Here is a 13673-nt window from a genome sequence, read left to right on the forward strand (position 1 = left end):
GTGGGGAGGAGGAGGTGCCACAGAAGGCTGGTGTTTGCCCTTTGTGCTGGCCGGCTGCCCCTACCACCCAGGTAGAGGCCCTGGGTCTGCTCCTTGGCATAGACTCAGGCCTCTCCCCTTGGGTGCCTGCTGTACCTTGTCCCTGGCACCCACTTCTTCTGGTTCCCAGATCAGCCTCTGTTCCGTCCTCTGCACCTCTGTGCCAGGTGGGCCTCCCCAGTCTGCAAATTTGGATTTATCTTCAAAACCATCCTCAGCTCCTTCATATTTCCAGGAATCCTTCCTGTCACCCTGACAGAGAAATTTTTTTTTTTTTTTTTTTTTTTTTTGAGATGGAGTCTCGCTGTGTCCCCCAGGCTGGAGTGCAGTGGCCGATCTCAGCTCACTGCAACCTCTGCCTCCCAGGTCCAGGTGATTCTCCCACCTCAGCCTCCTGAGTAGCTGGGATTACAGGTGCATACCACCATGCCCAGCTAATTTCTGTATTTTTAGTAGAGACAGGGTTTCACCATGTTGGCCAGGCTGGTCTCGAACTTTCCCAATATGCTGGGATTACAGGCATGCACCACCATGCCCGGCCATGAAAAGGGCTTTGAGGTTCCTTTCTGGAAATTGAAAACCCTTGTTGTGAATTATGGTAGGGCAGGTATGAAATTCAATAGTTGGTCCTGCCCCAACATACTTATTTGATGGCTAATTTGCCCTCATGGTCTATATTTTTTTCAGGTCAAAAGCAGGTGTCACACTGACTTATGGCCTTGACTTCCGCAGCCTCATTCCACTTAGGATGAAATGTGATTGGTTCCTGAGGTGACCCTGCCTCAGTGACAGAAGTGAGTCTGCAGGCAGTGAAGCGTGTGGAGGCAGACAGCCTGGGAGGGAAAGGAGGCCTGGCCTTTCCCAGTCACCGGCCCAGGGCACCCTGCAGACCTGCTGGTCCCCTCCGGGCTAAGCCTTCATCCCAGGAACCTGATGCACTGTGGTGCCCGGGTCAAATGTGACCCCTCCTCTGAGGAAGGGCACCACAGGCCCAAAGCCTCCCCAGTGGGCAGGGGTGGTTTCTGATGAGCTGTCCCCTGAGACGGGCCTGGTGACACCAGGTACTGACCCACACAGGGCCCTGGTGTGATTTGGAAAAAGGTGGCTCATTGTTCAGATGGACACAGCCCGACCCCCACGCCTCAGCCCACACCTGCACACTGTACATAGCACCCTGACCCCAGGAAAGTCCCTAAGATTTGTAGGAAAAAGGAAAGACAGACACAGGACATACTTCACCAGGCCCCTTCTCCAGGGCCTCCCCAGTGTACCCTGTCTCTTCCTGGCTCCATTGGAACCCAGCTGGGTGAGTGAGCCTCAGGCCCCTCCTTCCCCTTGGTAAGACCCTGGATCCTGGAGGGGGCTGGACTTGCCCCTCACCCTGAGATGCTAGGTCAAGTTCTTAGCTCCTGGCTCCTCTTCAAGGCCTGGCTGGGTCTCCTCCTCCTGCTCCGCCCCTCGGTCCCCTCCCACAGAGTCCACCACACAGGAGGCAAGGCCAGCGGGCTGGGCTGGGAAGTCCCCGCAGTGCCTGGCAGCTCAGAGTAATCGGCCCCGCCTGCTCCCACAGAGGCGAGGCTGCCTGCCAAGGCCCTGCCTTCCACTGCTGTTGGCAGCTCCTAGGGCAACAGCAGAACCTCCCAGCCTCCCTCCACTGGGGGAGAAGCATGAGCCGACAACAAAAGAGGAGGGGATTAGAGCTCAGATGAAGTGGCCTAAGCTAGGGGCGAGGTCCCCAGGGGCACCCCCTCGTCCTCAGCCCTTTGGCGCCTCCAGCCACAGCTGCCCTTGCCAGCCAGCGGTTTCTGTTGCAGGAGCCTCTCGTGCTGTGGGGGGCTGGCCGCAGGGCCCCAGCGTCCTGCACAATGGGTTTCAAGTGGTTTTGCTTTTGAGGAACCTGCCGGCCCAGGACTTCAAGCGTCTCTGCTGACCCACGCGTGTCCCCAGGAGTCCACCGCTGCTCCATTCCCACAGGGCCCCTGGCTCCTGTCCACTTACGGCTGGTCCTGGGCTCCCGTGGCCAAGGAGAGTTAGGCAGACTTGGCAGATGTGTCTCCTTTGTCCCTGGAATGATTCCAGGCTCGGCTGAAACTCTGAAAGGCGAGGCCAGCCAGGGTTGTCTCGGAGGCCTGAGCGTCCAGCCTGTCGTTCCCCAGCAATGACATCCAAGGCCTCCAGTGCTCACCATCGCCTCATATGTCCAAGGACCCTGGCCGACTGCGGGAACACTGGTCCATAGCTTGTGACTTCAACGACTGTATGGAAGAGAACAGGAGCAGACCCGTCTCACCACTGGGGCCGCTGTGGATCTCACCAGTCTATCTCGGTTCCAGCCAGGCTCTCGCCTTGAACAGGCAGGGTGCCATGCCTGCCCAGGCCAGATTTTCAAACCTCTGAGGTAGGAGGAGCCACCACAATCCTGGTTCTCCTCTGGAGCTCACAACTTCCCCTACTTTCAGCCTGAGAGCTCTGGTCCATTGGGGAACAAGAGCTTTGAGAGCCTTGGCCCTGTGAGCATCTTAACCTCGGTAGCATGTTTTGTTTTGTTCACGTTATTTCCCCCCATCCAGCACAGGGCACAGCACATAGTAGGTGCTCAATAAACATTTGTTGGGCCAGGTGTGGTGGCTCATGCCTGTAATCCCATCACTGTTGGGGGCCACGCAGGAGGATCTCTTGAGCCCAGGAGTTTGAGACCAGCCTGGCCAACTTGACGAAAACCTGTCTCCACTAAAAATACAAAACATTAGCTGCATGTGGTGGTGGGTGCCTATAATCTCACCTACTCAGGAGGCTGAGGCAGGAGACTCACTTGAACCCAGAAGGCTGAGATTACAGTGAGCCAAGAAACATGCCACTGCACTCCAACCTGACAGAGTGAGACTGCCTCAAATTGATAAAATAAAATAAAGCAAAAAATAAATAAACGTTTGTTGAATAAATGAAGTGCCAATGTGTTTTTGAGCCAGGGGCGCAGCCCTATCCCATCAGCCAGGCTTGGATCACTTACTCCTTAAGAGATTAATTTGAAAATAGCCACTTGGCCAGGCGCGGTGGCTCAAGCCTGTAATCCCAGCACTTTGGGAGGCCGAGGCGGGTAGATCACGAGGTTGAGAGATTGAGACCATCCTGGTCAACATGGTGAAACCCCGTCTCTACTAAAAATACAAAAAATTAGCTGGGCATGGTGGCTCATGCCTGTAATCCCAGCTACTCAGGAGGCAGAGGCAGGAGAATTGCCTGAACCCAGGAGGCGGAGGTTGCGGTGAGCCGAGATCGCGCCATTGCACTCCAGCCTGGGTAACAAGAGCGAAACTCCGTCTCAAAAAAAAAAAAAAGAAAGAAAAAAGAAAATAGCCACTTGATTCCAGAGAGGGTCTTCTTACCACTGAGGCTGCTGTAGGCAAGGGACTTTTCCTCTGTTTTTCTTAGAGGTGTGACTTTAGCAAGGAGCAGTCTGGGGCTCCCAGGCATTGTACGTCAACTGCAGGATGCTGGAAGGGGCTGCTGACCACTCAGCCGCGTTCCTGCTGAGAAATACGCCATCTGCCCAGCACTGGTCCTGAGGTCAAGAACCAAGCTTCCCGTTGGCAGGCCCTCTCCTCTCCCAGCCCTTCTGTGTGTGAATGGGAAGGGCGGCCACTTCCTTCATGGTTTGTCTGACTTCTCCCTGAGGTGCAGTTCAGCTTGAGCTTCAGCATTCAAGGCAAGACGGGAGAGAGCAAGGGAGCGCTGATCTAGAATGTTCCATTCCAGGGCTATCTCAGCCCCTCAGAATTGATCACAGTAGGATGGTCTTGGTGGTGAGAAGCTATCCACTGGGTATCTTGGAAACACACTAAGTGTCACAAGCACATGTCTGAAGAGTGTTCTGGCCAGGGTCTGCCTGTGTGCAAGAAGTCTCGGGGACTGGAAGGAAGGACCTAATCCTTCCCATTCTGAGGTGTAGAATCTTCCCTGAAAACAGAACCAGAGGAGGCAGCATGCTGGGCCTTGGTGCTGCCCTCTGTCCTGGTTCTGGGGCGACACCCAGCCTGAGACACGGGTCCTGACTCAACTCACCACCCCCACCCCCTCGGGAGGCAGGTGGCATCATCGAAATGCAGAAAGGAAACGTTTCCTATCATGAGCTTCCTCCCTGGGGCCAGACTTCTGTCACTGCCACGGAGACTGGTTAACCCCCAATCAACCCAGGCTCCACTAGGTCCTGCCAGTTTTCTCCTCGGCCCTCCATGAGATCAGTCTTCCTTAGCATTCCAGTCGAGTCACCTCATTCTCTTGTTCAAAACCCCAATGCCCCAGTGGGCACAGTACTGCCTCGTACACAATACCTCAACTCTTCAGTCTCATGTCAAAGCCTCTCCTTAGCTGGGTATGGTGGCTCACGCCTGTAATCCCAGCACTTCAGGAGGCTGAGGCAGGAGGATCACTTGAACCCAGGAGTTCGAGACCATCCTGGCCAGTATGGCAAAACCCTGTCTCTACTAAAAACACAAAAATTAGCCAGGCGTGGTGGTGGACGCCTGTAGTCCCAGGTACTCTGGAGGCTGAAGTGGGAGGATCATTTGAGCCTTGGGCGTTCCAGGCTGCAGTGAACTGTGATTGTGGCACTGCGCTGCAGCCTGGGTGACAGAGCCAGATGATCCAGTCTTAAAGAAAACAGCAACCTTTCCTGCGTAGCCCAAACCGAACCTTCTTTTCAATTTTGTCACCAGCTCTCCTGTCCATTGGCCAGTGTGTCCTTGTTTGTCCATCCACTCGTTCATGTGTATTTAACGTGAATTGAGGCTGATAGGGACGAAAATCATCTCTCCATTTGTGAAACCACAAGGACAAGGAACAAGGAGGTGACCCCGCATTCCCCTTGACAGATGCTGACAGAGGCAGTGGCCTTGGACTTAAAACATTTTTAAGTATTCATTTTCTAAGATTTTCCTTTTATTATATTGGTGAGCTTATAAATTAATGCAGTCAAAAATAAAAAATAGGGGCCAGGAACAGTGGCTCACACGGAAATCCCAGCACTTTGGGAGGCCAAGGCGGGTGGATTACCCGAGGTCAGGAGTTTGAGACCAGCCTGCCTAACATGGAGAAACCCTGTGTCTACTAAAAATACGAAGTTAGCTGGGTATATCATCTCAAAAAGAACAACAAAAACACAAAAAACAGATAATAACTAAGTGAATAAACACGGATGTGTTCCAATAAAAATTTAATAATTAAAAAAATTAAAAATTATTTTAAAAGATCATATGTGCATTAGAGCAAATAAAATGTATTTCTATTGGTTATCTCAATATTTAAAAAGAAAAAAGAAAAACACTATTCTTGGTACATATTCCTGTGCTTTAATCACTTTCTTTTTTCTGAGATGGAGTCTCGCTCTTGTTGCCCAGGTTGGGGTGCAGCGGCGCAATCTTGGCTTACTGCAACATCCACCTCCTGTGTTCAAGTGAGTCTCCTGCCCCAGCCTCCTCACTAGCTGGGATTACAGATGTCTGCCACTATGCCCAGCTAATTTTTGTATTTTTAGTAGAGACGCAGTTTCACCATGTTGGCCAGGCTGGTCTCGAACTCCTAATCTCAGATGATCCGCCCACCTCAGCCTCCCAAAGTGCTGGGATCACAGGCGTGAGTCACTGTGCTCAGCCTATTTTAATCACTTTCTTAACCATATCTGACTCTAAATACCATGGCACTGATATTTTTCTGAAAAATGCATTATTTTAAAACATGGATTTATTATTTTTAATTTTTTATAAAATTGCCTGCAATCCTCTTTAAAGTTGCATTTTAAAGTTAGTACTGATTTTACATTTTTGATACTTAATAGACTCTTCTCCATAGAACATAATCTGAAATGAGAATTTACCCTCTGTGTAAGTGCTAAGATATCTGGTAAGAAGCTCAGAGAAAATTCTGCTAAATAGAGGATATTCTCAATTTTAATTTTTAAAAATAATTTAATTATTATTTTTGAGACAGAGTCTCACTCTTGCCCGGGCTGGAGTACAGTGGTATGATTCTGGCTCACTGCAACCTCCATCTCCTGGGTTCAAGTAATTCTCCTGCCTCAGCCTCCCGAGTAGCTGGGATTATAGGCGTGCACCACCATACTTGACTAATTTTTGTATTTTCAGTAGAGATGGGTTTTCATTATGTTGGTCAGGCTGGTCTCAAACTCCTGACCTCGTGATCCACCTGCCTTGACCTCCCAAAGTGCTAGGATTATAGGCATGAGCCACCGTGCCCAGCCTAATTCTAATTTTTTTATGTTGCAACTTATACATTTTTCATGGGTTCTGAGTTTCTGTTTTTATTTTATTTTTATAGACACAGGGTTTCACTATGTTGACCAGGCTGGTCTCAAACTCCTGGCCTCAAGCAATCCTCCCACCTCAGCCTCCTAAAGCGCTGGGGTTCCAGGCATGAGCCACCTTGCCCAGTCATGCTCTGAGTTTCTAAAAGAACATTTAGCAGCTGGGAGGGGAGCAGCAGTGAGAGTGTGGGGCTTGGAGTCTGCCTTTGTTGGCTGTGTGGCCTTGGGCAGGGAGCTTCACCCCTCTGAGCTTTAGTCCCCTCTTCTGTTAGACAGGGTCAACTCCACCAGCCTGCTTGCATGGGGAGGGTTTAAGGACAATGGACACAGCAGGTCCCACACAGTCTTGATACTTACAGATCCTCAATGCCTCAGTGTTACTGTTGCTCCCACGTGCCAGCCTGACCTCAGCACCCACTGCTGGCTTCCTCCTCCTGCCTCTCGGAATGGACCCATTGGATCCTGTCTCTGTAGAGGCCATAGAAAGCTTTTAGATTTCACACAGCCAGTCACAATTCACGTGTCTGGGGTTTACCCTGTGTGGGGAGATGTCGTAAGCACTTTACATAGATTAACAAATTTCATTCTTGTAACAGCCTCTAGAATACGATTATTGCTGGGTGTTCCAGATCTTGATGCCTAAGGCTACCCAGATAGTCAAAGGTAGAGCTGGGCTGTGCACCCAGGCAGGCTGGCCCCTCGGCCCACAGGCCCTCTCAGGGGTCATCCCTCCTGTGTCCCAGCTTTGTGTGCTGGAGGAGCTGATGTGTGTGTGCACTGCATGGACCCTACCCTTGCCCTCTGGCCACCTTTTGGCCATGGCGAGTGAAGAGCCCAGCGGGGAGATCAAAGGGAGGGAAGGGGTGGGGTCTGTATTTATTCCCCTGCAGTCCTTGAGGCAGGGTCGCCCAGGCTAGGCCTGACCTGGAAGGAAGGTACCGGCCCCTCTCAGGCGGCCTCTCTCCTTGAGGTTCTGGTGCGTGCGTAGTGTTCCTGCCGCTCCCATCCACCCCGCACAGGCTGCACAATCCCTGTGCTTCTCCTAGGACCCTGGCTTTGTAAATAGTGTCTTTGTAAATGAACCTACCATGCCCCATGCTGCTTCTCAGCTACAGGCCAAGCAAGGCTAAGCTTGTCCTTGGGCCTTATCTGTTGACTGCTTCTTTATATTTAATTTCGTTTACTTATTTTTTCAAAAGATTTCAGTGTGTACGGCTGGGCCCGGTGGCTCATGCCTGGGAGGCCAAGGCGGGTGGATCACATCAGGAGATCAAGACCATCTTGGCCAACATAATGAAACCTCGTCTTTAAAAAAAAAAAAGAAAAAGATTTCAAGGTGTACAAAAAGATAGGCAGTGAAAAGCCTCTCTCCCTCTCTCAAACATCCAGCTCTCCCCACAGGCAACTGTTGAAATAGTTTTTGGTGGGTTTTTGAAAATTGCAGTTAAATATGTATAGCATAAAATTGAGCATTTTAGCCACTTATAAGTGCACAGTTCAGTGGTGTAAGGTATACTCACAACGTGTGCATCCATTGCCAACAACCATCTCCAGAACTTTCTCATCTTCCCCAGCTGAGTTTACCCAGGAAATAAACACTCTCTGAAATGGGTTTCTGTGAATCCTTCCAGAGGCATTTTATGCACATTCAAGAAAATACATGTAAATATTCTTCTTTTAAAAACATACAAATTATAATTTTTAAAAACACTGAGGCTGGGCACGATGGCTCATGCCTATAATCTCAGCTACTTGGGAGCCTGAGGCAGAAGAATCGCTTGAACTCTGGAGGCAGAGGTTGCAGTGAGCCGAGATCATGCCACTGCACTCCAGCCTGGATGACAGAGAGGGACTCTTTTCAAAAATAAATAAATAAATAAAAATTGGGGTTGGAGGGCGGGCCTGGTGGCTCATACCTGTAATCCCAGCACTTTGGGAGGCTGAGTTGGGAGGATCACTTGAACCCAGTTGAGGACCTGCCTGGGCAGCATAAGGAGACCTTGTCTCCATAAGAAATTTAAAAATTAGCCAGGTGTAGTTCCAGCTGCTTGGGAGGCTGAGGTGGGAGGATCGCTTGAGCCCAGGAGGTCAAGGCTATAGTGAGCCATGAACACGCCTTTGTACTCCAACCTGGGTGACAAAGGGAGACCTTGTCTCAAAAAAAAAAAAAAAAAATTCTAAGCAACCCTACCAACAATACATAATACAAATTCCCATCCTTCTGTTCAGCCTCCCCATTGTGTGAATACTAGTATGTATGTAGCCTGTCCCACATGGACGGTAACTGAGGGCGTTTGCAGTGCTTCGATGTACAGATAGCCCCCCAGTCAGTTCTGTTTGCTTCTAACCTCCTGTGTCCTCTCTGGGCTCATGGCCTGCAACTCCCTGCAAGGCAGATTCCCAGTCCATGACCTCATCAAGGCCTCAGGCCCTCGGGCCTTCCTGACTCCCTGGTGCTGGACTTACTGTCTCCTCTCGGGAGACTCCCTGTCCCTTCAATTCTGGCTCTGCAGAGGGCTCAGCACATCTCCTTGGGGCCCTGCCTCCTGGGCTATTGGCCTGTGTTCCAGATGTGATAAACCACAGCAACACAGACAGTGAAGAAGGCACCGATTGCCCGTGTATTGTTGGGTGGGGTCAGAGGTCGGGGAGCGCCCACAGGGCATCTGCGGGGGCAGGGCTGGGCTGTTGTCCACAGAGACCAGGAGTCCAGCACCAGGTTTCCAAGCTTGATTCCTTCAGCTCTGAATCTGCTGGCGCCCACCCTTGGAGGGCAGGCTGCTGATAGCCTATTCCTCTTTCCTTCCACACCCTAAACTGCGTTCCTCTTCAACACTGCCAACCATCATCCTCACCTTCTTTTTTTTCCTTCCTCTTCCACGCCCCCATACTCACCTTCAAATTTAAAAAAGAATTACATTCCTTCTGGTAAGACACAGAAAAAAAAGAATTACATTAAAAAGGGAGAGAAAATGGTAGAGAAATCCCTCATCCTCCCAAGAAATATGAGACTTAAGATTTACGCTAGATGAGGCAGGGTCAATGACAATGAATAATGCTTTTCATGCAATACTAACAATAACTGATAGCACATATATCTTTTTTTTTTTTTTTTAAGAGAGAAAAATCTTGCTCTTTTGCCCAGGCTGGAGTGCAGTGGTGTGATCATAGCTCACTGCAGACTCAAACTCTGAGGCTTAAACAATCCTCCTGCCTCAGTCTCTCGAGTAGTTAGGACTACAAGTATGTGCCACCACATCCAGATAATTTTATTATTGTTTTTATTTTTATTTATTTATTTATTTTGAGACAGAGTCTTGCTCTGTCGCCCAGGCTGGAGTGCAGTGGTGAGACTCGGCTCACTGCAATCTCCACCTCCCGGCTTCAAGCGATTCTCCTGCCTCAGCCTCCCCAGTACTGGGACTACAGAAGCGTGCCACCACACCCGGCTAATTATTTGTATTTTTAGTAGAGATGGGGTTTCACCGTGATAGCCAGAATGGTCTCGATCTCCTGACCTCATCATCTGTCCGCCTCAGCCTTCCAAAGTGCTGGGATTACAGGCATGAGCCACCGCGCCTGGCCTATTGCTTTTATTTTTTATAGGGATGGGGGAGTCTCACTTTGTTATCCAGATTCATCTCAAACTCCTGAGCTCAAGCAATCCTCCTGCCTCAGCCTCTCAATGTGTTGGGATCACAGGCTTGTGCCGCTGTGCCTGGCCAGCACATATGTTTTATAAATAAACATGCCCATGGAGCTCGCCACCCTGTGAGGTTGATACTGTCTTTTTTCACCATTTTACTGATGAAGAGGCTCAGAGAAGCCAAGGGACCAGCCAGTCAATGCCAGAAATGGGACTGGATCTGCCTCGTAACCCCAAAGCTCCACGAATGTATATAGTTCAGAGATGTGTTTGATCAGAGGCCCCTAAGACAAGCCTGCTGGTGGAGCTCAGAGATGCCACTGAGAAGAGAGGATTAACATATAAGAACTGGGAGTAATCAGCACAGGTGCAAGGATGGGACCAACACAACTTGCTCAGGTTGCAGAGTGAGCTCATGGGGGATGCTGGAGGGGACACGTAGAAGTGGCTGGAGATGGTGTGGCAAGGTGGCTCACACCTATAATCCCAGCACTTTGTAATCCCAGCACTTTGGGAGGCCAAGAGGGGTGGATCATGTGAGGTCAGGAGTTTGAGATCAGCCTGGCCAAATGGTGAAACCCCGTCTCTACTAAAAATATAAAAATTAGTCAGATGAGGTAGTGCTTGCCTGTAATCCCAGCTACTTGGGAGGCTGATGCTGGAGAATAGCTTGAATCCGGGAAGTGGAGGCTGCCTCACTGCACTCCAGACCAGACGACAGAGTGAGACTCAAAAAAAAAAAAAAAAAAAGTGGCTGAAGATAAAGAGGCAAGCTGTCCTGAGAGCTGGCCCTGCCCAGGAAAGAGAAAAGGGCCCCTGTGCATCCACATGCAGGTAGCTGGATCCACTGCAGTCTCCCCTTTCAGGAAATGTGGGCCCCCACAGAAAGAATTCAGTTCCTTAGGACGAAAAGGTTTGACGATGGAGCTTTGATTCTGTGGGAGGCAGCGCAAAGGAGGAACCAGGGAGTGCGGTTCCTTCCTCACGGGATAAACACGCTGTGAGGAAGGAATTCAGCGGTGTCTGTAACCGAATGCCAGCGCCTCTCCTACAACTTCCTTCCTGTGCACTCAGGGCTGGGGCCACTGGTGCTACTGGGGCCATTTTACGCTCTCCAGCCTTCTGGCCAAAGAAACCCAGCAAAGCAGGAATGGAGGCTGCGGGTCAATGCAGTGGGCTGGGGAGGCCTCATGCACAGAGGAAAGCTCTCTCCGGAGAAACCCTCTCCCCACCCTGGTTCCTTGAGAGTGAACTGACAAAAGCCTTTGGGAGGAAGACAGAAGCCTCGGAGGCCTTTTGGGGACACTCAGAAGCCCCTCCCTTCCAGGCCTTCTTGGAGAGCACTAAAGACAAGCACAGCCCAGCTGTTAAACCGGCACACCTGCATGCCATGCACCTGACTGAGGGCCCAGATGCGCAGGCTCACCCCACCTGATTGATGCCAAGGAGGAGAGCCGGGCAGGCCAGCACCCCCACAGGGCCTTCCAGGGAAGGGGCACAGCAAGTGCACAGCCCACCATGGCCCCAGGGCTAACGGGCCTCACACGCCTGGCTGGGCTCTCCTCCCCGGACGTCCTTCCAGCTTCAGCCTCTCCCCTCCCGAGGAACCACATACACAGACGCACAGACACTCACACACACACTCACACATACACTGACACACACACATACACTCAGACACATATAGACACACATACACACTGACACACATACGCATGCACATGCACACATACTCTCACAGACACACATGCACTCACACACACTACTCACACTCAGACATGCTCACATATATATGTGCTTACACACATACATTCACACGCACAGACATGCTCACACATACACACATGCACACACACTCATGCACACACAGACACTCTCATACACACACACGTACATGTGCTTGCTTTTCTGGCTATTCCCTGCCTTAGGGAAGAGAGATGAGAGTAGACAGAGGAGAAATGCACAGAATGAGTCTTCTGGAACTCTCAGTTTCTGAATTCTGACTCCTTAGACGGGTGTAAAAGACAGGAACAGATTTGGGAAGCTGCCTGACAAGAAATAGTGAGGTTTCCCAGTCTCTGCAACTAGAGAGAGGCCCTGGGCTTGGGAGGAGGCCAGAGCAGGGGTGCCATGACATTCCTGAGAATGGGCCCCTGTCTGAGTTTCCTGGGAAGAGTCTGGGGGGAGGCAAAGGTCTAGGTGAGAAGTGGCCCAGTGGTGTGTCCAGGCAGACACAGCTCTGCACCACTGCAGGCTGCACAGGGAGTCCTGTGTCTTCAGGAGTGCATGGGCACCAACCACCTCTGTGGTTCCAGCAACTCGGGAGGCTGAGGCAGGAAGATTGCCTGAGCCCAGGAGTTTAAGACCAGCCTGGCCAGCATAGCAAGATCCTATCTCTAAAAATATAAAAATACAAATAACTTCTTAACACTTGACACACATTTCTCAACCATAATTTGAGAAATGCAAATTAAAATCACAGTGAGATTCCATTTGTCACTGATCATGGGGCAAAGGCTTACCAGTTAATCAAGTATGATGCTGGTGAGAGGGCAGGGAAGCAGCTTCTTTTGAGGGCTGTTGACAGGAGAGTGAGTTGGCACAGCCTCTTGCGAGAGCCATTTGGCAATATCTTTCCAAATTAAAGTTCACATTTCCTTTGTCCTGCCATTCCAGTTCCACCTGCAGGTACAGCCACACGTCCACAAGGATGTTTGTTCAAGTGACCCTGTTTGTAATGGCAAAAAAGGGAAACAACTCAAATGTCTGTTAATAGGGGACTGGATAATAAATAAGTACAGTCACCCCCCATTCTTGGGGGACTGATTCCTGGAAATCCCCGACCACGACCACTACACTGTAGATACCACCATCCACGATGCTCATGTCCCTGATAGAAATGATGCAGTATTTGCATATAACTTATGCACATGCTCTCACACTTTAAACCACCTCTAGATTACCTACAATCCTTAACAAGATGTAAATACTATGTAGATAGTTGTTAATATTGTATTATTGTTTTAATTTGTATTCTTTTTTGTTGTATTGTTAGTGTGTGTGTGTGTCTCTGTGTGTGTGTGTGTGACTATATGTGTGTGTTTTGAGACAGGGTCTTGCTGTGTTGCCTAGGCTGATCTCAAAAGAGTTTGGGTTTTGTTTTGTTTCAGATGGAGTATCACTCTGTCACCCAAGCTGGAGTGCAGTGGTGTAATCTTGGCTCACTGCGACCTTGGTCTCCTGGGTTCAAGTGATTCTCCTGCCTCAGCCTTCCAAGTAGCTGGGAGTACAGGCACCCACCATCATGCCAGGCTACTTTTTTTGTATTTTTAGTGGAGATGAGGTTTTACCATGTTGGCCAGGCTGGTCTCAAACCCCTAACCTCAGGTGATCCACCCACCTCTGCCTCCCAAAGTGCTTGGAGTACAAGGGTAAGCCACTGCGCCTGGTCTAAAGAATATTTTCTGTCCTGCAGTTGGTTGAACTCTTGGATGCAGAGCTGGCAGGTATGGAGAGCTGACTGTAATGACACATCAATGGAATATATGTGGTCTTCTCTTTTCTTTTCTGTTTTTGAGACAGAGTGTTGCTCTTGTTGCCCAGTGCAACAATGCAATGGGCAGGAGAGTGGAGGAGAGTGCAATGGAGCGACTCAGCTCACCACAACCT

Source organism: Saimiri boliviensis, chromosome 2 (genome assembly GCF_048565385.1).
Source record: "Saimiri boliviensis isolate mSaiBol1 chromosome 2, mSaiBol1.pri, whole genome shotgun sequence".
NCBI classification, from domain to species: domain Eukaryota; kingdom Metazoa; phylum Chordata; class Mammalia; order Primates; family Cebidae; genus Saimiri; species Saimiri boliviensis.